The sequence below is a fragment of the Mauremys reevesii genome, linkage group 7 (genome assembly GCF_016161935.1).
Source record: "Mauremys reevesii isolate NIE-2019 linkage group 7, ASM1616193v1, whole genome shotgun sequence".
In the NCBI taxonomy this organism is placed as follows: domain Eukaryota; kingdom Metazoa; phylum Chordata; order Testudines; family Geoemydidae; genus Mauremys; species Mauremys reevesii.
In genome coordinates, this window is record NC_052629.1 from 121,571,786 (window position 1) to 121,593,966 (window position 22,181).

The 22,181-nt window shown below is 46.3% G+C and overlaps 1 protein-coding gene and 1 long non-coding RNA gene across 32 annotated transcripts in view; one reads left to right on the forward strand and one right to left on the reverse strand.

Moving 5' to 3' along the window:
• The window catches only part of CADPS (calcium dependent secretion activator), a 359,086-nt gene that overhangs the window by 100,763 nt on the left and 236,142 nt on the right, over nucleotides 1-22,181 (forward strand). The window lies entirely within an intron of this gene.
• Nucleotides 1-22,181, reverse strand: part of LOC120369288 — a 58,016-nt gene that overhangs the window by 2,757 nt on the left and 33,078 nt on the right. The window contains exon 3 of the long non-coding RNA XR_005583034.1: nucleotides 12,807-12,889. This is a non-coding gene — a long non-coding RNA (uncharacterized LOC120369288). The remainder of the gene's footprint in view (nucleotides 1-12,806; nucleotides 12,890-22,181) is intronic.

Consider the following 22,181-nt stretch of genomic DNA (forward strand, 5'->3'; position numbering starts at 1 on the left):
ACTCTCATTATACTGCCACTAATGCAGTTAGAGAGACAAGGTGGGCGAAGTAATATCTTTTATCGGACTAACTTCTGTGGGTGAGAGAGAGAGAAGTTTTTGAGCTAACGCCAAGCTTTTCTTCTACGTCCCCCACCTTGTGTGTCTAATATCTTGGGACCAGCTTGACGACAGCAACACTGCAGACAACTAATGCAGTGAATGATTCAATCCATCATGCTTAGAAAAGCTGATCAGATCTGCTTATGATATTGTTTTAGATGATTTTTGTGGCTGGTATAGTGGCATCCCCATGAACTATATGCTGCAGACTTAGAGACTACTCCGTAAGATCTTTTAGTATCCACCCTGACAAAATGCATTATGGAGATCAGCCTGTAGAATTAGATCTGAGCATTAACAAGTTGGTGCCAGTGTGTCCAGCGCTCTTGGAACAGAGTCCTAATGCATCAGGAAATCGGTGCCAAGAGCCTCATTACAAAAACAGATATTGCCTCAGATGTATCCAGGACCGAGCCAAGGAAATAATTTCCATGTTGACAAATCGGCCCTGTTTTACTGCTCTCCTTTCTTTCCTAGCTAGAGGTGTGTAATAATCATATTTTGCACTTTGCTCAAACCTTTCATCTGACCATCTTGATGTGCTCTAGAAGGGTGGTTAAGTATAACTGCCTCCATGTTAAGGAGGAAGAAACTGAGTCCCCTGGTGGTTAAATGATTTCCTAAGAGTCAGCAAACACAAAGGCAGGTCCAGGGATAGAACCCAGTCCTCTGAGTTTCTAGTCCAACATTAGCTGCTAGATCAGAGGTGGGCAAACTTTTTGGACCAAGGGCCACATCGAGGCGGGGAAATTGCATGCAGGGCCATGAATGTAAGGCTGGGGTAGGGGGTGGGGGTGTGGGAGGGGGTGTGGTGTTCAGGAAGGGGCTCAGGGCAAGGGGTTGGGGCAGAGGAGGGGTGTGGAGTGTACGAGGGGGCTCAGGGAAGAGGGTTGGGGTGCAGGAGGGGGTGCATAGTCTGGGAGGTGATTCAGGGCAGTGGTGCAGGGAGGGGTGCGGAGTGCGGGAGGGGGCTCGGGGCAGGGGGTTGGGGTGCAGGACAGAGTGCGGCAGGGGGCTCAGGGCAGGCAGTTGGGGGTGGGGTGCAGGAGGGGTTCGGGGGGTGGGTTTGTCCTGGCGTGGCTTACCTGGAGCGACTCCAGGGTGGCAACGGCGCACACCGGGGCCAGGGAAGGCTCCCTGCTGGCCCCGGCCCCGGCCCGGGGCCTGCGCCACTCCAGGAAGCGGACGACACCACGTTCCTGCAGCCCCTGTGGGAGAGGGGGCAGAGGGCTCCGCGTGCTGCCCTTGCCTGTGGGTACCTCCCTCGAAGCTCCCACTGGCTGCGGCTCCCCGTTCCTGGCCAATGGGAGCTGCGGGGGAGGTACCCCCAGGCAAAGGCAGCACACGGAGCCCTCTGTCCCCTCTCCCCCAGGGGCCATAGGGACATGGTACCGGCCACTTCCCGGAGCGGTGCGCAGCCTGCTCTGCCACGGGGTGGCAATCCCATGGGCCAGCGCCAAAGCCCTGAGGGGCTGGATCCTGCTTGTGGGCTGTAGTTTGCCCACCCCTGTGCTAGATCATGCGGCCTTCCCTGACCCCATTTCAGGGGGGTTTGGAAATCCATTTCAGGCTTTCTTTTGCTGGTAAAGTATGTCAAGTGGTAGCTACTAATGCTAATCTAAGAAATGCGCTATATAAATTCTTGCTTCTGTCTATAGTATTGATCCTTTTTTTTGCTTATGCAAAATGACATGGTTTTCAATGGAAATGTTCAGGTTTTTGAGCACTTAGAAGTATATTCTCCCTTTGATTCATGCACAGAGCTTGCAATGATATGAATGGTAGTTAAGTGAGCTGACATTACATCCCTCAGAGTATATCCCTTTGTGATTCCCATTGCATCTAAATGTATAGACTGCAACATACGTACTGTAGAAAAAAATCCTGAGGCAGGAATAAATCCACTTGTCCATACAATGCAAACACTGGAGTCTTAAGGGACATTCTCACCTTGAAAATTGCATTCCTGTCTGAAAACCTTGTGCCTGACTCCTAGCACAGGAGCAGGAGGGACGTTTGGTAACATTGAAAGGTGGCAAATTCAAAACTCATAAAAGGAAATACTTCTTTCCACACAGTGTGTAATTGGACTGTGTAATTCATTCTCCCAAGATGCTATTGAGGCCAAAAACTTCACGAGATTCATGAAAGGATAGGACATCTCTGGATAGTGAAGTAATCCATAGAATTGTTATAATTTAATGCTAACAAATTTTGGAAGGTATATTAAACCTCATGCTTCAGGTTTTAAGACAATCTCTGACTACTAGGGATTGGGAAGAGATCTAATGTGGGGAGCATATTATTCCACCTCTGCAAGATTTCTTGTTCCTTCTTCTGCAGCATTTGGTGCTGGCCTCTGTCAGAAATGGGATACTGAATTAGATAGACCATGGTCTAGTCTGGCAATTATAATGTACCTGCTGATGTTCCCAGATCTAATGTTACTGTAACTGAAGTGTAGGACTGAAGTAAGCACACTTTTTCTCCTGGATGTGTTTCCTTTGTGCCTTTTGAAAGCCCTTTTTATAGTCCCCTCTATAATCATGTAAGTCCCAGTCCTGCAATCAGATCTGGCCCTATGTCCACATGCCCTCCACACCCATTTATCATTTTTCCCTTTGTAGAAAGGCCCTTATAAACATCAGTGGGAGAGCAGGAAAATCCACAAAATAAACCATTTTTTTAGAACAATTTTTAAATAAAATTTTCAGACCATCCCATTTAAAGGGTGCTCTGTCAGAAACTGGCCTCTCAGTCAGGGCGGAAGGCTTAGCCTATTTAATCCTGAAACAAAAGGAAGGTAAATCTCAGGCACGATCCTTAGTGAGTGCCTTTTAGTTAACAATATTGTATGTTGTATGTTGTTTTTCCTTTGTGCTTCACATGTACATAAGAAGCCTAATGTTACAGCAACCCAAGAACATGTTGGCGGTGAAGAGTTATTTAAAAAGACTTGCCTAGTTGTTTTTCTCTGAAGCAAACATTGGCTGGGGCCCTGGCAACACGCTTGTTGAGGGAACCCGACTGATCTTTCTAACTGAGCCTGAAAGCTGGAGCCAGTGTCTTTGCTCTGAGGTAACCCTGTCACTTGCTTCACATCGGCGCCGGCTGGGCTGTGGCTGATTGTTGCAGGGCACCAAGGGGGCTGTAGCGGATGCAGCGTGTTGTTTCTCTCCAACCCAGTGTTGCCCTTGCGGAGTCCCGGTGTGTCTGAACCTACTAGTCATGCCCCCAAAACGCCAACTCTCGCTCCCTCCCACCGCCACCCCTGCCCTGCTACAGTGCCGAGAGCCCTTGGAGGGAGGATCCTGTGAATGAGGCCTAAATATTTGGGCCTAAAACAGGTTAACCCCAATGGGCACTTTCAGCTACACGGAGGCAATGTGGCAGAGTTGATCCACTCCATGTTGGAACTCTGGGAGGAGACGCTGATTAATTCATGCTGAATGTGTCTCTCTTTAGCTCCACCTGGATATAAGGGAAGTGGACGTGGCTCTTTACTCAGAAGTAGGGTGTCCAGATGTCCTGATTTTATAGGGACAATCCCAATATTTGGAGCTTTTTTAATATGGGCTCCTATTACCCCCCCCCATCCCCTGTCCAGATTTTTCACACTTGCTGTCTGGTCACCCTACTCAGAAGGAACTAGGACTTGGGGGAAGGAAGCCTCTGCAGAGAAAACGTAGACACAGCCAAGCTTTGGGAGGAAATGTAGATGCGGGTTTGTGCTTTAGTTGCTGTTTAACGAGAGAGGAAATCCCAGCCAGGGGATAAGACTGGACCAAATAGGGTGGGTGGAATCCTGGCCCCAGTGAAGTCAATGTCAACATTCCCACTGACTTCAATAGGGTCTGGATTTGACCTAGCAAGTGTAGATTCTGTTCGGAGCAAGGTAGGAACTTCAGCAGCTTACATATGCCTCTAAAAGTGTGTTTTCACTGTGGATTTCCCTGCTGCCTTACTGTGACCTGCGATTAATTACGTCATGGAGAGTGTATTTTGTATTCACTTCTGGAGGCTATTTTTATGTAAAGGAGGGATTATTTCTAAAGAGACTTTTTATTTTTAATACTATATCCCTAAGCAGTATTATAGGAGTATTCGTAATGTAATGGAAGCGATGCCGTTGTTGCCGACCTAAAAGGCCTGAGGCAGCAAACAGTGGTTCTTGCCCGGTGTATCTCGCTCCAATAGACACACCAAGGTGGAGAAGCAGTTAAATGTTTATTTGAGTACTCAAATAACAGGATGCTCGGAGGCACACACACATCTCAAATCGAGCAACACCAGACATAAGCTGTGTGTCTCTTCTTATACACAAGTCCAGCTAGGTATCCCTATTACCCCCACTATCTACTCCCCCCTCCTATCCTATAAGTCCCCTCCCATATAATAGACACATTGTATAGCTAAGGATTACATTAAACAGGTTAAATCATTCTTGACAACAAGCAATTCATTTTCTTAGTAACTTTTCAGGGCTGTTAGGTTGGTTTACTTCTGAATTTATTACCGTTCCTCCCCCCCTCCTCCTCCTCCTAAACCAGAGACGAGTGGCCTCTTTTTACTATCTGCTGGTGCCAGTTACACTGATAAGAAGCTTTTACACATTCCATTCTCACTTCTAACCTAGGAGTTCAACTGAAGTTTAACATGGAGGGACTTTGGACAAGCACAAAATAACTTTGGCTCATTCAGGCCTAGTATAGATGCCTGATGCCACCAACAATTCCCTCCTTTGAGAATACTCAACAAACCTTTGGCTGAGTGTTCTCATATACTGTGGACAGGATGTGAGTGAGTGCTTTGGAGCTGGGGCTCTCAATGAGAGGGTACATAGGGACCTTCGGGGCACGGGGAGCACAAAGTTTATGAAGAAGCAGTTTAAAACAAGCAATCAAGAGGAGGATGACTAGGCACAATACCACACCTGTGAGGAGACAAGGCCATTTCCCAATCCTCCTAGGTTGGGCAACCAACTCCAAAGGGAATCAAAAATTGTGGGTTCCCCTTCCTGGGCCTTCCACTGCTTGAAAGCCTGTTCAGCTGACAGGATGTGTTTATTAATGTCCTGTGAGTTTTCTGGGACATAAGTACAACATTCGTTCCCAATAAGGGCACATACCCCGCCCTGAGAAGCTAAAACATAATCCAGGGCTTGTCTGTTCTGCAAGGTCAGCAACCGGAGCTGGTAAAGCTCTGAGTTAAGGCTTTTCTCTATGGCCAGGGTCTCATTGGCAAACTTGGTGAGAAACATAGAGAGCTTACGGTAAATTTGGGACAGCCGTCCCACCCCATAAGATGGGAGGAGAATCATACCAAGTCTGTCTCCCTCCTTAATAGGCCCTGGGGTGGCATACAAGGACCTGCGCTGCCTGGGACGGCCAGGGGGCAGCTTAGGGAGCACTCGAAGGGGAGGGGCAAGATATCCTACGTAACAACTTCCATACCACCGATGCGGTAGCCACTTATAGGCAGAGGTAAAATGTAAAAGGAGTGGCCATTTCCTACCAACCCATTATTCCCACTTCTCCATTGTTCTGCTCGGGCACCACTAAGAGTTCTAGAATTAGATTTGCCATTAACATAGACCGGGAGAGAATCATTCCTGTCAAGGGAAAAATAATACTGACAGGTGCTATTTCCAGCGGACCAGGTGTGATTGTCAGATTGGAACTGTCGATAACACACCAACCCAGGGTCCACTGACCGCAACCTAATAGGGGTAGGAATACGCGTCGAGTTGGCCTGTGGTTCCCAGGGGTCATCCCTCAATGCATACTGTGATTCAATAGTACAATTTTGTGACAAGAGGGTACCCGAAATGTTTCTTCCCCTACTAAACCATCCCCAACAAAGATCTGACCAATTTTGGGGAACTGCCCTCCAGGGCAACCCAGCTGCATGGTGCGGGATTTGGGAGCATATCCAACAGTTAGAGAGATTAAACTCTTGGGCAAAACAAATTTTCAGGCCCTCGTACGTATTTGCTTCTAATTTGTTAGGGATTCCCCTCCATCCCGCATGTACCTGGGGAGAAACGGGGGTTAACAAGAGGAGTGTTCCCATAGCAAAGAATAACACTGTGGCAAACCTTAGGCCTAAATCCATACTGGGCAAGTAACTCTAAGCTAACAATTACAATTCCCCAAATACCCACAAAATAACAACTACCAATAACAAACAGATTAAAAACAAAAGAAACCAGGCCCACAAGTTAGGCTGGCCCTGTGAAAACAAACACAGCCAACGCTCAGAGTTTTCACGGGGAGTGCGCTGTAACTGTCCAAAGGGGTCACAGGGCATTCCCAGTAGGCCTTACTGTCGCCTGAATAACAGCTTAAGTCCCAGATCGTCGCTGGCAGTCTTCTCCGCGGGCTGGACAGTCCACCGTTCAGGAGCTGGCACTGCTTTCAGACGAGAGTGGTGGATCCAGTTCTTGTATCCCTCGACCTTTGCTGCTGTGTGGGAGATCAGCAGGACGGTGTGGGGTCCCTTCCACTTCTCTTGGAGAGGCTCGTCCTTCCAGGTACGAACGAGAACGGAGTCACCAGGCTGCAGGGAGTGGACAGGGGCATCCAACGGGAGAGGCTGCAAATCTTTGGTATACCTGTGGAGAGAACAAAGAACAGCAGACAGAGAGCACATGTACTGAGATAAGAAACCGCAGCCTACCTCCCACTCCCCTAACAGAACCGGTGTACCATTCATAGGCCATGCCCTCCCGAACATAATCTCAAAGGGGCTAAGCCCTAACCTGCCCTTTGGGAGAGCACGAACTCGGAGCAAAACAAGGGGTAAGGCATCAGGCCACCGAAGAGAAGCCTCTTGGCAGACCTTTGAGAGATGCCGCTTGAGTGTCTGATTAGTACGTTCCACTACTCCACTGGCCTGTGGTCTCCATGGAGTGTGGAGCTTCCAGGGGATCTGTAAGACATCTGAAATCCCTTGAATAACTTGCGATGTGAAGTGTGTTCCATTATCAGACTCCATCCACTGGGGGAGTCCAAAGCGAGGAATGATCTCCTTGACAAACTTGAGAGCCACTGTTCTGGCAGTGTTGTTACGGCATGGGAAGGCTTCAGGCCATCCGCTAAATCGATCCACTAAGACAAGGAGGTACCTGAACCCTTGGGTTTGGGGGAATTCAGTAAAATCTATTTGCCACACCAATCCTGGTCCTGGGGTAGGTTCCAGAGTGGCTGGCGGTACTGACACTCCTGGCCGAGGGTTATTCTTTTGACAGACTAAACACTCAGCCTGTACTTGGGAAGCCAGGGGTCTAAGTCCAGAGGTTAGAAAATACTTATTCATAAGCTGGGTGAGAGCTTCCCTTCCAGCATGAGTGGTCTGATGTAGTTTCTGTAGTACTGGCCGTATTAGGCTTTTAGGTAGGAGGATTTTCCCTTCTGTGGAGTGGAGCCATCCCTCCTTTTCCTGGAGCCCAAGTGAATTAGCCAAGTTCCTTTCTTCGCGAGAGTACTGAGGGGCTGGGAGCTCACCCACTGATGGGATGAGAGCATTCATATGGGCCTCCTCAGCTCCCAATGGTTCCAGGGTGGCAGCTCGCTTGGCTTCCCTGTCGGCCCTAGCGTTGCCCTTGGCTACGTTCTGATCCTCTCGTTGATGAGCCTTGCAGTGTACAACTGCTACCTCCAAGGGGAGCTGTACTGCTTCCAGAAGCCGGAGGATCTGTGTCCCATGTTTAACTGGAGAACCTTCAGCTTTCAGCATTCCCCTTTCCTTCCATAAACCAGCATGAGCATGCAGCACTCCAAAGGCATATCTGGAATCAGTAAAAATATTAACTCTTTTTCCTTTTGACAATTCGAGTGCACGGGTTAAGGCTATCAATTCAGCCAACTGGGCTGACGTTCCGACAGGCAAACCCTCTGCTTCCACAGTTTCGTGGAGAGTTACAACAGCATAACCCGCCCTCCTTTGTCCGTCTGTGACAAAGCTGCTGCCGTCCGTGTACCACTCATGGTCTGCATTTGGGAGTGGCTGATCTTTTAAGTCTGCACGGCTGGAGTATTGGGCATCTATGATTTCTAAACAGTCATGTTCCTGCTCCTCTGTTTCTGGCAACATAGTGGCTGGGTTAAGGGAGGGGCAGGTTTGCAGGGAAACCTCAGGATTTTCTAGGAGTTTAGCCTGGTACCGAGCTACCCGAGCCTGGGTGAGCCAGAGTCCACCCTTAGTATCCAGCAGGGCTTGGACCATGTGAGGGGTATACACCTGCACAGTTCCCCCCAAAGTCAGTTTCTCCGCTTCACCAAGCACTAGGGCAGTTGCTGCGACCGCTCGCAAGCATGCTGGCCATCCAACTTGATCCAGTTGTTTAGAGAAATATGCCACAGGACGTCTCCAGGTTCCTAATAATTGAGTAAGTACTCCCAGGGCTACTCCTTTTCTTTCATGCACATACAGTTGAAACGGCTTAGAAAGGTCAGGCAGACCGAGGGCTGGAGCTTCCATTAGTTTTCTCTTTAACACTTTAAATGCCTTGTCAGCTTCTGAGGACCAGTGAAAGGGGTCGTGGTCTGCTCCCTTAACACATTCATACAAAGGTTTAACCCACAATCCGAACTCTGGGATCCATATTCTGCAGAAGCCTGCCATGCCCAGAAAAGCCCTAAGCCGTTTACGATTGCTGGGGACAGGGATTTGACAGATTGCTTCCTTTCTTTCATTTGAGAGCTGTCTCTCTCCCTGCCGTATGTGAAACCCTAAGTACTGTACTTCTAAGAGGGCAATTTGAGCCTTGCTGAGCCACCCGATATCCTCGAGTCCAACAAAATTCAAGAGGCTCACAGTAGCCTTAAGGCAAGGAGTCAGACCCACAGCTGCAATTAATAAATCATCTACATACTGCAGGAGGAGGATTTTGTCCGCATTATCCCATTCTTCCAAATCTCTAGCCAGAGCCTGGCTGAAAAGGGTAGGGGAGTTTTTAAATCCCTGAGGTAACACAGTCCAACAAAGCTGTTTCTTAACTCTTTTCCCATCCTCCCACTCAAAGGAGAAAATCTCCTGAGATTGAGTATCAACCGGAATTGTGAAGAAAGCATCTTTTAAGTCCAGAACCGAAAAGTGGGTGTACTGCCCCCCTATAGATGCCAAGAGTGTATACGGGTTTGGAACAAGGGGGTGCAGAGTCTTAACCCGCTCATTAACCGCCCTCAGGTCCTGGACCAACCGATATGTGCCATTGGGCTTTCGAACAGGCAGGATGGGGGTGTTCCAGGCTGACTGACATTCTCGCAGTACCCCATACTTCAAAAACCGATCTATAGTTTCCTGCAGCCCTTCTCTGGCTTCCCTTTTGATCGGGTACTGCTTGATCCGCACTGGACCTTTTCCTGGCAGGAGCTGAACCTTAATGGGGGTATGATGGGCTGCCTTTCCTGGGACCCCCGATGCCCATACTAGAGGAAAAACCTGGTCCTCCCACTGGCTCCACTCTGGGGCTTGCATGGCTGAGGGCTCAACTGCAAGAGTCATTATCCAGGCATTCTCTGGGGGTAGGGTGAGAGTGATTTCATCTTGGGTGAAATGCAGGGTTGCACCTAAGCGACAAAGCAGATCCCGTCCTAGTAGAGGCGTTGGACAGTCAGGGAGGTAAACCAGCTTGTGGGAGAGAGTTCTGTCTCCCAAAGCACATTCTGCTGGGGCATACACTGGACACTTGGTTCCTCTCCCTGTAGCACCGACCACAGTGAGGGAATCTGCCACAGGCAGCTGAAGGGGTTGATTTACAGCGGTTCGAGCTGCTCCAGAGTCTATTAAAAGTCTATTTCTGAATTTCCCACCCGCATTTTTACTCGGGGTTCCGGGGCAGGATAGTCCGTCTCCTGACACTAGTCTTGATTCTCTGCTGCCATCATAGGAATATCTTCCCTCTCGGGCACTCATTTTTCCAGTGTCCCTCCTTCATATGGCACACTGATTGCGACCCAAACGCCTTTCCTGTGGGCCAGGCACAGCCTCTCATTCCCCGGCCCCTTCCACCTCCTTCCTGAAACTTTCTTCTGCCACCAGCCTGTACTGCTGCAACCATCATCTTCACTTGCCTCTTTTCCTTCTCTCCCTCTCTAAGGCTATAAGCCCTATTTGCAGTTTCCAAAATCTGAGCCATAGACATTCCCATTAAATCCTCCTTTTTCTGCAATTTCCTTTTAATGTCAGGGGCCGCACGGCTGGTAAAGATACCTTTTATAATTGCCTCAGTTGCCTCAGCATCAGGGTCTGCATTAGTGTGTTGCCGAATGGCATCCCGAATACGCTGCAGGAAAGCTACCGGACTTTCCTTAGGCTCCTGTATGAGCTCATAAGGCTTGGCCCAATTGTTATGGCGAACAGCTGAGTCCGTGCAAAAGCAGCTCCTTGTACACAGTGAGGCGGGTCTGACCATTAGGATCATTAGGATTCCACCTAGGATCTGCTGTGGGGACCATGTCGGCAGGAATGGGGACATTAAGCGGATCCCGATCATGCCTCTGCTGTGCCTCCTCCCTTGCCTTGGCTATAACCTGATTCCTCTCCACTTCAGACAACAAGGTCCTCATAAGGATATTACAGTCATCCCAGTCAGGCTTGTGACTGGCAAAACATCCCTCAAAACCGAAATAAACTTGCTGGGGTTCGTTGAAAATTCCCCTGCCTGTACCTTAAAGGCTGCTAGGTCCACTGGATTAAAAGGCACATGCGTGTAAACCTGCATAGTAGTGGCCTGGCGCCCCTCCGCTCCATGTCGGGCTACCACAGTCTCAGTAATCAACGGATAAAGTCCCACTGAGGGGGAAATCCCCGGAGCACAGAGTACCTGTTCTTTATATGGTGGGGAGCCGAAGGGGACACCGACTCTGCCATTACAACCAGGGAGGGGTTCGGGGAACTAACACCAGTGACTACCGAACCTGTCGGAGTCAAATTACACTTCAACAAGAGATCTGACTTATCTCTTAACATCATAAACAACTGTACATACATAAATTCATTCCATTTATTCATTCGCTGACAAAACAAAGCTAATTGAAGGATCGTGTTGTAATTAAGTGATCCCTCCGGTGGCCACCTCTCCTGGCCCTCTAGCTGGTACTGAGGCCAGTCTACTGTACAGAATCTTTTCAATTTACTTTTAGTCAATGGATCTTTTTCAAACACTTTCCAATTCATCAGAATGCATTCTAAGGGTGTACACCGTGCCCTGCCTGTACTCTGTTCCTGCCCCATACCTATGGGAAGACACTGGGCGTCCCCAGGTCTTAACAGGCAAACAAAAGGTTAACAGCACTGGACTGTTCCTACCTTATCCACGGGACCGGTTCCCCACCGTCGCCCGCAGCTGCTTCTCCACTATTTGAGCGCGTTGCACCGTAATGCCCTCCGGGGTCGACCACACTGCGTCTTCGCCGAGGCCCCCGATGAAATCACCGGTGCGCGCTGAGCATCGGTCGTCGCCGCAATCCGTCGACCTCCAGGAGGGGTCCGGGCAAGGCTAGATTTTAGCCTCGAGCCCACCCAGGGACGCCAAGACTGTTGCCGACCTAAAAGGCCTGAGGCAGCAAACAGTGGTTCTTGCCCGGTGTATCTCGCTCCAATAGACACACCAAGGTGGAGAAGCAGTTAAATGTTTATTTGAGTACTCAAATAACAGGATGCTCGGAGGCACACACACATCTCAAATCGAGCAACACCAGACATAAGCTGTGTGTCTCTTCTTATACACAAGTCCAGCTAGGTATCCCTATTACCCCCCACTATCTACTTCCCCCTCCTATCCTATAAGTCCCCTCCCATATAATAGACACATTGTATAGCTAAGGATTACATTAAACAGGTTAAATCATTCTTGACAACAAGCAATTCATTTTCTTAGTAACTTTTCAGGGCTGTTAGGTTGGTTTACTTCTGAATTTATTACCGTTCCTCCCCCCCTCCTCCTCCTCCTAAACCAGAGACGAGTGGCCTCTTTTTACTATCTGCTGGTGCCAGTTACACTGATAAGAAGCTTTTACACATTCCATTCTCACTTCTAACCTAGGAGTTCAACTGAAGTTTAACATGGAGGGACTTTGGACAAGCACAAAATAACTTTGGCTCATTCAGGCCTAGTATAGATGCCTGATGCCACCAACACCGTGAAGTCTGCACATATAACCAAAACAAACGAGATTGATGTGGTTGGAAAGGTTTTGAGGAAACAAAGAGATGAAATTACATTACAGTGAGATGATGATGGATTTGTCTAACAACTTTCTGACACAAAATTTTCAAATAGTGCACAGAGTCTAATAGTTTTGCATATTCACCTACTTTCCAGCAGAGATGGTTTACTCCACTTGTGACAGTCTAAGAATAAAGCATCTGGGCTCCTATTGAAGAATTGTGTGTGTGTGTGTGTGTGTGTGTGTGTGTGTGTGTACGTACCTATATACATGCGAGACAGATGTTGTTGATACCTGTAGTGTTTGAGAGGAAGGGATGGTCTTGTGTGTCAGGCCCAGAACTCGGAGCCAGGAGACTTGGGCTGAATTCTTGGTTCTACCTTAAAATTCCTCTGTAACCTTGGAGAAGTTAGTTAGGGCCAGATTTTCAACAGAGTTTAACCGCCTTTGTGCTGCTCCAGTTGGAGACTGAGCTGTTTTGAAAATGTGGCCCTGACAGTCTGATTTTTTTCAGAGGCACTGATAACTCACAGTTCGCATTGACTTCCGTTATAATTGTGTCCTTGGCGTTTCTGAACATCAGGTTGTGTTAACCTCTGCTTCAGTTTCCCCATCTGTAAAATGGGGATATATTTATCTACCTCATTTACGTATTGAAGGTCCAAGAAAATCAATAAATGTGAAGTGGACTGAGAAGTGACAGGTTATTGCAAATTACTTCTCTTAGATTAAACTTTTTATCCTGAATCTGGACTCCAGTTACCTGTAATCACCTGCATTCTTCCGTTTTTCCTACTACAGAAAAAGCAATACATTGATATGGTTCTTATCACCCATTACTGACTGTGGCTGAAATTGGTTTCATGAATTAATTTTCTAAATGTCTGATTAAAAAGCTTATCAAATATTTTTCTTTGCAGGCCCCAAGCATGGCATATACATTTCTCTAAAATACCAGTGTTATAATTCCAGTAGACGTGACATTTAAAACAAAGAGTAGAGCCTATATCCCTTACTCGCTGAGTATTACATACTAGAACATGCCCTGGGTAGTGTTCTTTCACGTTCTATCCTGTCAACCTCAGTGTTAGGTAAAATAACTCTGTAGAATGTAAGTATGTGTATACAGTATATATATCACAAACACAATGAGGTGCATCCCTATCTAGTGGCTCGATAAAAGCTTACTACTGCTATCAGCCAATGGAGTTATTCCTTTAGCTCAAGTGCTAGGAGCCTGTGTTTTTTAGATCTGAAGGTCTTGAGCTCGAGTCCTGATGACTAGAGCTGGCCTAAAATCCCATGGCTTTTCATCCCATGGCAAATTCAGGTATTTCTGACATTTGTTTTCATCCCGAATCAGGATAAAAAGCCTAGATTATATTATATTATATTATATTATATTATATATTATTATATTATATATTATTATATTATATATAAAAATAAAATTCTTGGAACAGAAAGTCCCAAAAAAATTTAAATTCAGAAATGTCAAAACAAACACTTAAGTAGCCTCTTCCAATTAAAATATTTTATTTTGGCTTGATTCAGCATTAATTTTTGTCCCCCTGAGCAACCGTATGGCATGGGGGAGTTGTAGTTTGGCTGTTTTGTGCCCCCTTTCTCCTCTGAGCCAGGCGGCTTGGCTGGACTACATCTCCTGTGATGCACCACAGCAGTTCAGCAAGAGCTTTATTGCATTGAAGAAGAAAGAATTAACATTTTTGGAAGAACTCTCTAAAATTAACCTATCAAAAATACTTTTTTTTTTTTTACATAAAAGGAATGATTTTTAAGTTTACACATTACAAACTTTAACTCTGCAGGTGTAATCGTTTTGAACATTAATGGCCTGTTTAGTGACCCCTCTGAAATGAGATTTGTCTCCGTCCAGTACCCAGTGGAAAAATATTCAACTCACAAAAACCAGCACCGTCCTTGGCACTGACAGAGACTGGCCTGTTGGCCCACTCTCCTCAGGGAGGCCAAGTTTTGAACTGACTGTGAAAAACCCTAGATATGTTCCACCCAGAATATTCAGGAGGCAAGACAGGAAAACTTGATCTGTGAATAGAGTTTCAGGTCAGAAGGGACCACCTGATCATCCAGACTGACCCCATCTTTTTTTGTAAAGTTATCCGGGAAAATGTAGGATTATGGTTGTTTAGGGATCACAGGCTACTAACCCAGCCCTCACTCACCAAGCCAACAACCAGAATTAGACCAAAGTATTGCAACCCTCAGGAGCACAGACACCGGCTTCCTCTGGGCCCCGAGGTTGCTCAACACCCACTACGCCCCTGGCCCCACCTCCTTCCCCCAAACCCCCACCCCTGAGCCACCTCTTCCTACCCCCACCCCACCCTGCCTCTTCCTGCTCAGTTCTGCCCCTTTCTCCAAGTGCGCCCTGTTCCCACTCCTCCCCGTCCCCCCCCCCAGTGCCTCCTGAATGTTGCAAAACAGCTGGTCATGGCGGGCGGGAGATGTTGGTAGGGACAGTGAGGAGTTGATCGCTGGGCCACCAGTGGATGGGAGTTTCTGGAGAGGAAGGGGGAGAGGGGAGCTGGTTGCCGGAGGGTGCTAAGTACCCACTATTTTTTTTCCATGAGTGCTCCAGCCCTGGAGCACCCACAAAGTTGGCACCTATGCTCAGAAGACTAAACTACTGTGCATCACACGCAGAGAACAGGATAAACGGAGGACTTCAGTCTGCACAGCTGTCCAGCTAGCACCTTCACAACCATGAGCTTGATTCCCTCTCTCTGTCTCTGTTGCTTAAAGTCACACAAGTCCTTACTATTGCTGAGTCTATTGTGTTTAAAAAAAAAAAAAAAGATCCCACACACCTTGGCTGATGTGCTTTTAAAATAATCACTAGTTCCAATCCTTTTAGCACCATACTCTGTTTGCGGTGATTCAGTGTTTATTTCCATGGAAACGGCAATGGCAGCCTGAAGCCTTCCTCAGGGTTGTAATTACTCTTGTTGCTTTCAATGGCTGAGGCTCAGCATGCTTGTCAGCGCCAGGGTAGCTTCGAAAGCAGTTTTGGATGTTAAATTGAAAAAGGAAAGTACTGGGTGCATGGCATGAAATTGCCTTTTCTGATCATCTTTTTTTTTTTGGTAAAGTTATCTAGGGAAAATGGGGGATTAGGGTTCCTTGGCAGTTAGGGGTTTATTAGTAATGCAGATGCACACCTGAGAGGTGTCTGAAAGGTGGAGAGCAGAGAGTCCAGGTTTACAGGCTTTATTTTATCACTCTAGATAGCTTTTCCATTTGTAGCTGCCCAGTTTTGGAAAAGGAGGCCCAAGGTTTGTATGTGAAAATGTGCATGCGGAAGTAGAGCAATTACCAGTGTTGATCAGTCATTTGGGTGCCTTGAAGGTCATTTGTGCATGCAAAGTGGTCCTCTGTCCGATAGCAGTGTGGCCCTTAAAGTGTGATTGCTCTCTGATAAGTGACTGTGTAAAATGTGTCAATTCTTTCCCTATCAAATATGTTCAGCTTCCCAAGACTTCTTTAAAAAAAAAAAAAAAAAAAAAAGGGAGAAAGGGGTTCCCGCTGGCAGTTACGCAGGTGCAGTCTGGGCTCTGAGAGTCAAGCCTTGGTTCTTTCCTGCCTTCACAGCATTAGGGTATCATGAATAGACCTAGAGAAGGCGGGTCAAGTTTAAGGAGGGACCTAGGTTTGTGAGGGAGGGACCAGTGGTGAGAGATAAACAGCAGAGGCTCCGTGGGTTTAATAAAGCTTTGTGGATTATAGATCTCCCATTTTACTTATAGCTAATGAAACGACTCCCACCAGTACAGCAGGTCAGATTGGACCCTGAGGCTACGTGGACACTGCAGCTGGGACGTGTAATTCCCCGTCTGGGTAGTGGTAGAGGTGCTAGCTCTGGAGCAGTCTGGCCGCAGCCATGCCCCTATTGTTGCACGCTAGTTCAAGCAGAGCCAGTGCACGTCTGCCTGAGCTGGGATTTACATCTCCCAGCTACTGTGTAGACCTACCCTTAGTGACACCTGTGCATCACCCTTGTTTTCAGCGGATTTGCACATGTGACTGGCCGGACCTTGGTGAACAGTTGTACTGATGATGGACTCAGCTCACAGAATCTTACTAGGCTAGTTTGTGAGAGCAGAGAGGCGTGGATGGCAGTAATCCCTTGCCTTTCTCAGCAGGGATAACTGAGTACACACCTGGAGCAGAGCTGTAGGGTCAGAAGGTGCCATTTGTACATAGACACTTTTCAGAGCAGGACTACGCTTCAGTAATTTAAGGGCTCTCTCCTTCTGCTGTGTATGACATATAAAGCATGTATGCAGTCACTGGCTGCTGGATAATCTATTATGTTCTGCACCAGAATGGACAGAGCGTCATCTCGGCTCCTCTAATTATATTTGAAGCAAATTAGCTCTACCATTAACCAAAATAAATCTGATGTAGCATAATATGAAGTTCTCCAGTGATGGTTGATCAGTAACTCCTGTGAAGAGTAGCCAAATGCTGCTGAGCAGATGGTCATGGCTGAGACATCATCAATTAAACTCGTTTGAGATCCTTTCATTTCATCAGAGGGTTTTTTAACTCCTTTCTTTACCCACTGGGGATGTGTGGTTTTTGTTCAGTGGGAAGCTGGGCTTGGGTTCTGCTGTGGACTCAATCTTCTGGGGTTTGGTTTTGTTCTAGAAACTGAATTAGAGCACATGAAATAAATCTGAGACACTAAGGGAAAAAACGATAATGGCACATATGTTCCAGTAATAAAGACTCCTGGAAAAAGTTACTTGCTTCTTGCACCAAACAGGGATCTTTATTGGAAAGAGGAAAGCAACAGAGCTTCTATGCTGCATCTTTCCCAGGCTACCTCCTTTAGAGAGAGAGTGGATGCATCCCCACGGCGTAGCCAAACGTCACTGTTCTCCCAGTGGAGCCTTGTGCATGGTGCTGGAATTCTCTCTTCCGGTTTGTGGTCTATTTCCACATCTCTGTATTCCACTGTGGCAGGAGGGTCAACATTCATACGGTATGTGGTTATGAAGGGGAGCCTTGGTTCGTGCTCTCTGCTTTTCTGGGGAATGGCTTGAATGCCCAGTGTCTCATATGCCATGTCACTAGTTTGGAGATGGATTTCATTCCTAAATTGCAGCAGAAGTTCACTAGGTCTCCCCAGCCGAAATGCAGAGCTTTGGGTTTTTTATTATTATTTTTTGCTTAATATGAGTGCTCAGTGGTAATTGTTCACATCTTATCTGCTTTGCTTTTTTCCCCCTGTTCCATTCAGGTTTTCCCACTGCACTGTCACCCTGGTACCTATCCCCTATATGTAACCTATTGCTAGCCTATGAGGAGAATGCAACCAATGGAGTTGTATTGCATTTTTTCCACCAGCCTAATGAAAAGAGAGTTCTGAGCTCCCACTGCAGTAATTTTAGAAGAGATTGACTTAAAAAGGCTCTGAAGTATAACAATAGAGCAGCCCAGCTAACCAGTAGAAGTTATCACTGGGCAGCACTGGGGGACGGGAGCGCACCAGTAACTGCTGTCCTGGTGCATTTCAAGCAGCATATTCAAATTAAATTGAAAACCGTTATGCTTCATCTTCAGCTTCACAAGTAAAACCCGACCTACACGGCATCAGCAATGCTGATGGTAGCAGAGACTTTAAGATCCAAATTCAGGGTGATTTTTTTAACGTTAATTCTCAAGGCAATTGTTGTTGTTGTTGTTGTTGTTTTTTAAATATTAATTTATTTATTGCTGGAGTGATGCTATCGTAACTTTCTATACTATCCACAGTTCAAAGTTTAAATTACCATCAAGATGGCTCTTCAATTTTATTTTTTTCTAAATGTTCCCATATTCACTCTTCCTCATCCCGTTTTCAAGCTGAAAAGGGGACATAAAAACAAATGAAGGCATACACTGTAAAATATAAATGCCTTGACGTTTTCAGTCTCTTTTAATCGCCCTAGTCAGGGACTTGGAATGCTTTTTTTCCAATCTATTGGTAGGATTTCCCTATTTCATCACCAGATTTATTTTTAATCAAATCAGAAGCACCATTTCAAATAGATATTTATGAACACGGTTCTTCCATTTCAGGAAAGAGAAGCTGTGCTATGAATTCCTGACACTAGGTAATAGCTTTCAGGGGAAAGAAATAATGATCATTTTGCAAGTGCCCAGTCCAGCATAGGGAATTTGCCTGCTGAAACTACCGTATGCAGAGGATCAAAGAACTTGAGGAGGTGAAAAGTTTTAAAACTTGAATTATGAGATGAGAGAACTGCTTTGGAAGTGTTTGAATGCCTCTGATCACATGTATCAGTTCAGTGGAATGCAGAGATGTGGAAATAGACCATAATCCAGAATGATAGGGATGATAGGACCACAGCTGATGTTGCTGTGCAGGACGGATGCTGAAGAAGTCGAGAAGTACTGACAAGGGCTGGAGAAAGAATAAAGATTCTTCAGGGGCATTAAGTGTGCCAGGTTAGGAAAACTTAGCTTTAAATTCACTACTTAAAGAGGAGATTTGAGGAGGTTATAACTGAGGCCCAGAATAGGAAATACACCTCTATCCCGCTATAACGTGGCTGTGGGGAGCCAAAAATCCCTACCTCATTGTAGCTGAAACCCCGTTATATCGGGTTAGGGACAGCAGGGCTCCAGCCGCTGCGGGGCGCCCCAGGCCCTTTAAATCGCTGGTGGAGCCCCGCTGCCACAGCCCCGGGGTAGGGGCGGCAGGGCTCCAGCAGTGATTTAAAGGGCCTGGGGCGCCCCTCAGCAGCCGGAGCTTGGGGCCCTTTAAAGCACTGCCGGAGCCCCGCTGCTACGTGTTATATCGGGTCGGGTTACAGTGGGGTAGAGGTGTAATAAGTATATGCTCCGAAATTACTAGCAAGAAGAGTCACAATTAAAAATGAGAGGGAGTGGCTGGAAAAGAGAGACGTCTCTGCTAAGCTTCTTTATGCTTATTAAAGGACAATTGAAGTGCAGAATGGGCTCTTAGATTTGCAACAATAAATATGCTGAAATAGGTTTTAAAAGGAAAAACCATTTGAACCAGGTTCAAAACACGAGACAGGCAGGCTGCGACTCAGCAGACTCCCCCACTGTTACTGTCTGGGGCTGTGCGAAAAATTCTGAGCGCCAAATTGTCATTTACCTTTCACGACAAAGTTGCTGATCAGTCACAGAGCTCCTCCATGTCAAGTCAGTGGGAGGGAGGAGAAGAAAGAGAACCTTCAAACATCATCATGTATCGAGGCTTCATGAGGCAAAGGCGGTCCCCTCGGACAGTGCAGCTGTTGTAGCTCTACTGTGCAAGGATGAGGAGGGGCCAAAGGATGTAGCATTAGAATATTCGATATAGGTTCTTCTACATCTTCATCATCATAGTATTTGAGCATCTTCCAGTCATGCACTGAGCTATGTGACTAACATTTCTCACATGTGGTTCATTATTTCTCTCCTTCTCTGGGCTTTCGTATGTGGCGGGAAAACTGCAGGGCTACGCGGGTTGTTCCACCTGTTAAGGAAAGGATCCCTCATTCCCAGCACAGATACACAGGCTCGGGGTGGGGACTCTTGCCTCAGGTATGTTGTTATAGCCTCCTCACAAGCCAACTACCAGGCCAAGTTACACATCTGGGATGTTGCCATTCCATAAACCCAAGCTGGACATAGTTCATCATTGGACACTAGGGGCCTAAATCACAAAAAAGCAGCGTCAAGTGCTTTAGGAAAGATCCACGGTAATTTAATAATAGTCCACAGAGTCAAGCAAATAACTGACACCAACAGGAGGTAATGGGACAGATCCTGTATTTAGAACAAGCATTCACTTGTTTTCCATTGGTGTCAGTGGTAGTATCATTGCTGAGGGAGAATTTGGCCATAGAGTTGAATTTATTTCAAACAGTGCCTCATTTCCTTGTGAGGAAGAGTTCAAGTCCTGTATCTGCCCTGTATCTGCAATACAAGTTGCAGAGTGAAAAAGCCAATGAATGTCACAAGGTATGTGTGCACTGTGTGTTCAGTTAGCAATATTTTAGCAAAGCCGATTTTCATTCCTCTCTCTTTGCGTTCTCCCTGACCAAACATGGGCTGCAGGAGGCCGAACAAAGAAATTACTTTTACCCTTTACTCCCTGAAAGCATGGAGAGATGCAGAATTATTTTTAGTATCATTCTGTGTTTCCCCCATACGTGGTCCTGCCAGTCAAGCTGGGAAGCACTCAGCGACAGAAGGGATGTTACCCAGACCCATCTCCTTTTCAGCAATTGAACACTGATCAGAATCCATATGCAGTGTTGGTGGTAACAGTGCTAAGGAAGGCTAGAATATTCAATAAGGCATAACTGGTGCATGTCCCTGCCCTGTATTAGCTTTTTTTCTTTTAACATGGAATGCGATGCAGCAGTTGAAGAATTAAATTGTGTGTTCAGGTCTTTTCATTTAGTTTTGCATTCTGTGTGAGACTGTTAACCTTTGGCAGCACTTTGCTCCTCCTCTCCCCGTTTCATGCTATCGTACTGTAGTTTTACTGGGTGAATTGTCAGTGATGGGTCAGGAATTTTGTCAATAGTCGCATGCATAGCTCCCTATGGGAACGATGTGGACTATTCACCCAGGCATGTCCAGGGTCTTCATTGCAGCCAGAAATGGTTAGTCTACACTAGAAAGACTTTGCTGATTCCCCTATGTTGGCATAGCTCAGCTGGCGGAGCTCCCAAGTGGAGCCATGTCTTATACTGATATAAGGAGATCTTTTGTTGGCATAGATAATCCACCTCCCCAGATGATATAAACTATAATGGCAAAATGAGACTTTCTTCCCACCCCCGACCAACGTAACTATGCTAACAACACTTTGTAGTGTAGACCTGGCCTAAGAAACAGGAATGTTTTCCGTTGATCTGCACTAGCCTCAGATTACATCTCAGATGACTCTTTCAGCTTTCCCTATCAAATATTTTACTAAGTTTTCTCTAATCTTTGTTTCTCCAGCAAAGTGATAAAGGTGGTTTTTGGGTGATAGTTGCTTATTTCCCACTGTCCATATTGTGTTCAGTCTTCCAGAAAATAGAACTATTGAATATCTGTCAAATAATACAGAAATATGGACAGCCTAGAAGAATGAACTGTACAGGGAGGGGGCAGGGAAGAGTTCAGTTTATAAATCTTCATCCTGTTGTTTTGAATGCAGTACACAATATCATGTCATTTTAATTCAGACACGTTCAGAATTGGATGGCTTATGGTGAGGACAGAGCAGAATAAATTTAAAATAAAATTAGGTGAACCCATCAATCTTGCATCTAAAACAATGCTAAAATAAAAGCTGAGAGTAAGAATATTTGCTGGGAGGAATGGAAAATCTCACCAATTGTTTCCCCTAAAGGATATCCCTGCAGGGCTGTCTTTGCGTCTCTCCAAAATGACTGTAACTCAGGAAGCACCCAGCAAACTAGATTTCATGTCATTTCAAATGCTCTATTTTAGTATCCATAGAGCATGCAAGCCACCTCTTATAGCTGTATCAATATTAAACTTTCATACTCAAAATATTATGCATTGGTGGTTGAACAACCTTATTCTACTTGTGCTTCTGAGTCGCTCAGTGAGAGATTGGAATGTGAGTTAAATGTGGGCTTTGATGTAAGCAAACATCAGCTGTAGAGAACTAAAGAATCCCTTACCATGACACTGCAGCTGTTAAAAATCATACAGAGAATGGACCAGACTCCAGCACACAAATTCAAGTGTGTTCTCTGCAGGAGAGTGGTGGTTTCTGGGAGGGTGAGAACTCCCTGGGACATTTGCCATTGTCCCAATATTAGAAATGTTTGGCCAAGGGTCTGAGATATAGTTTGCAATGATAAGTTGCCAGCTGAGAGA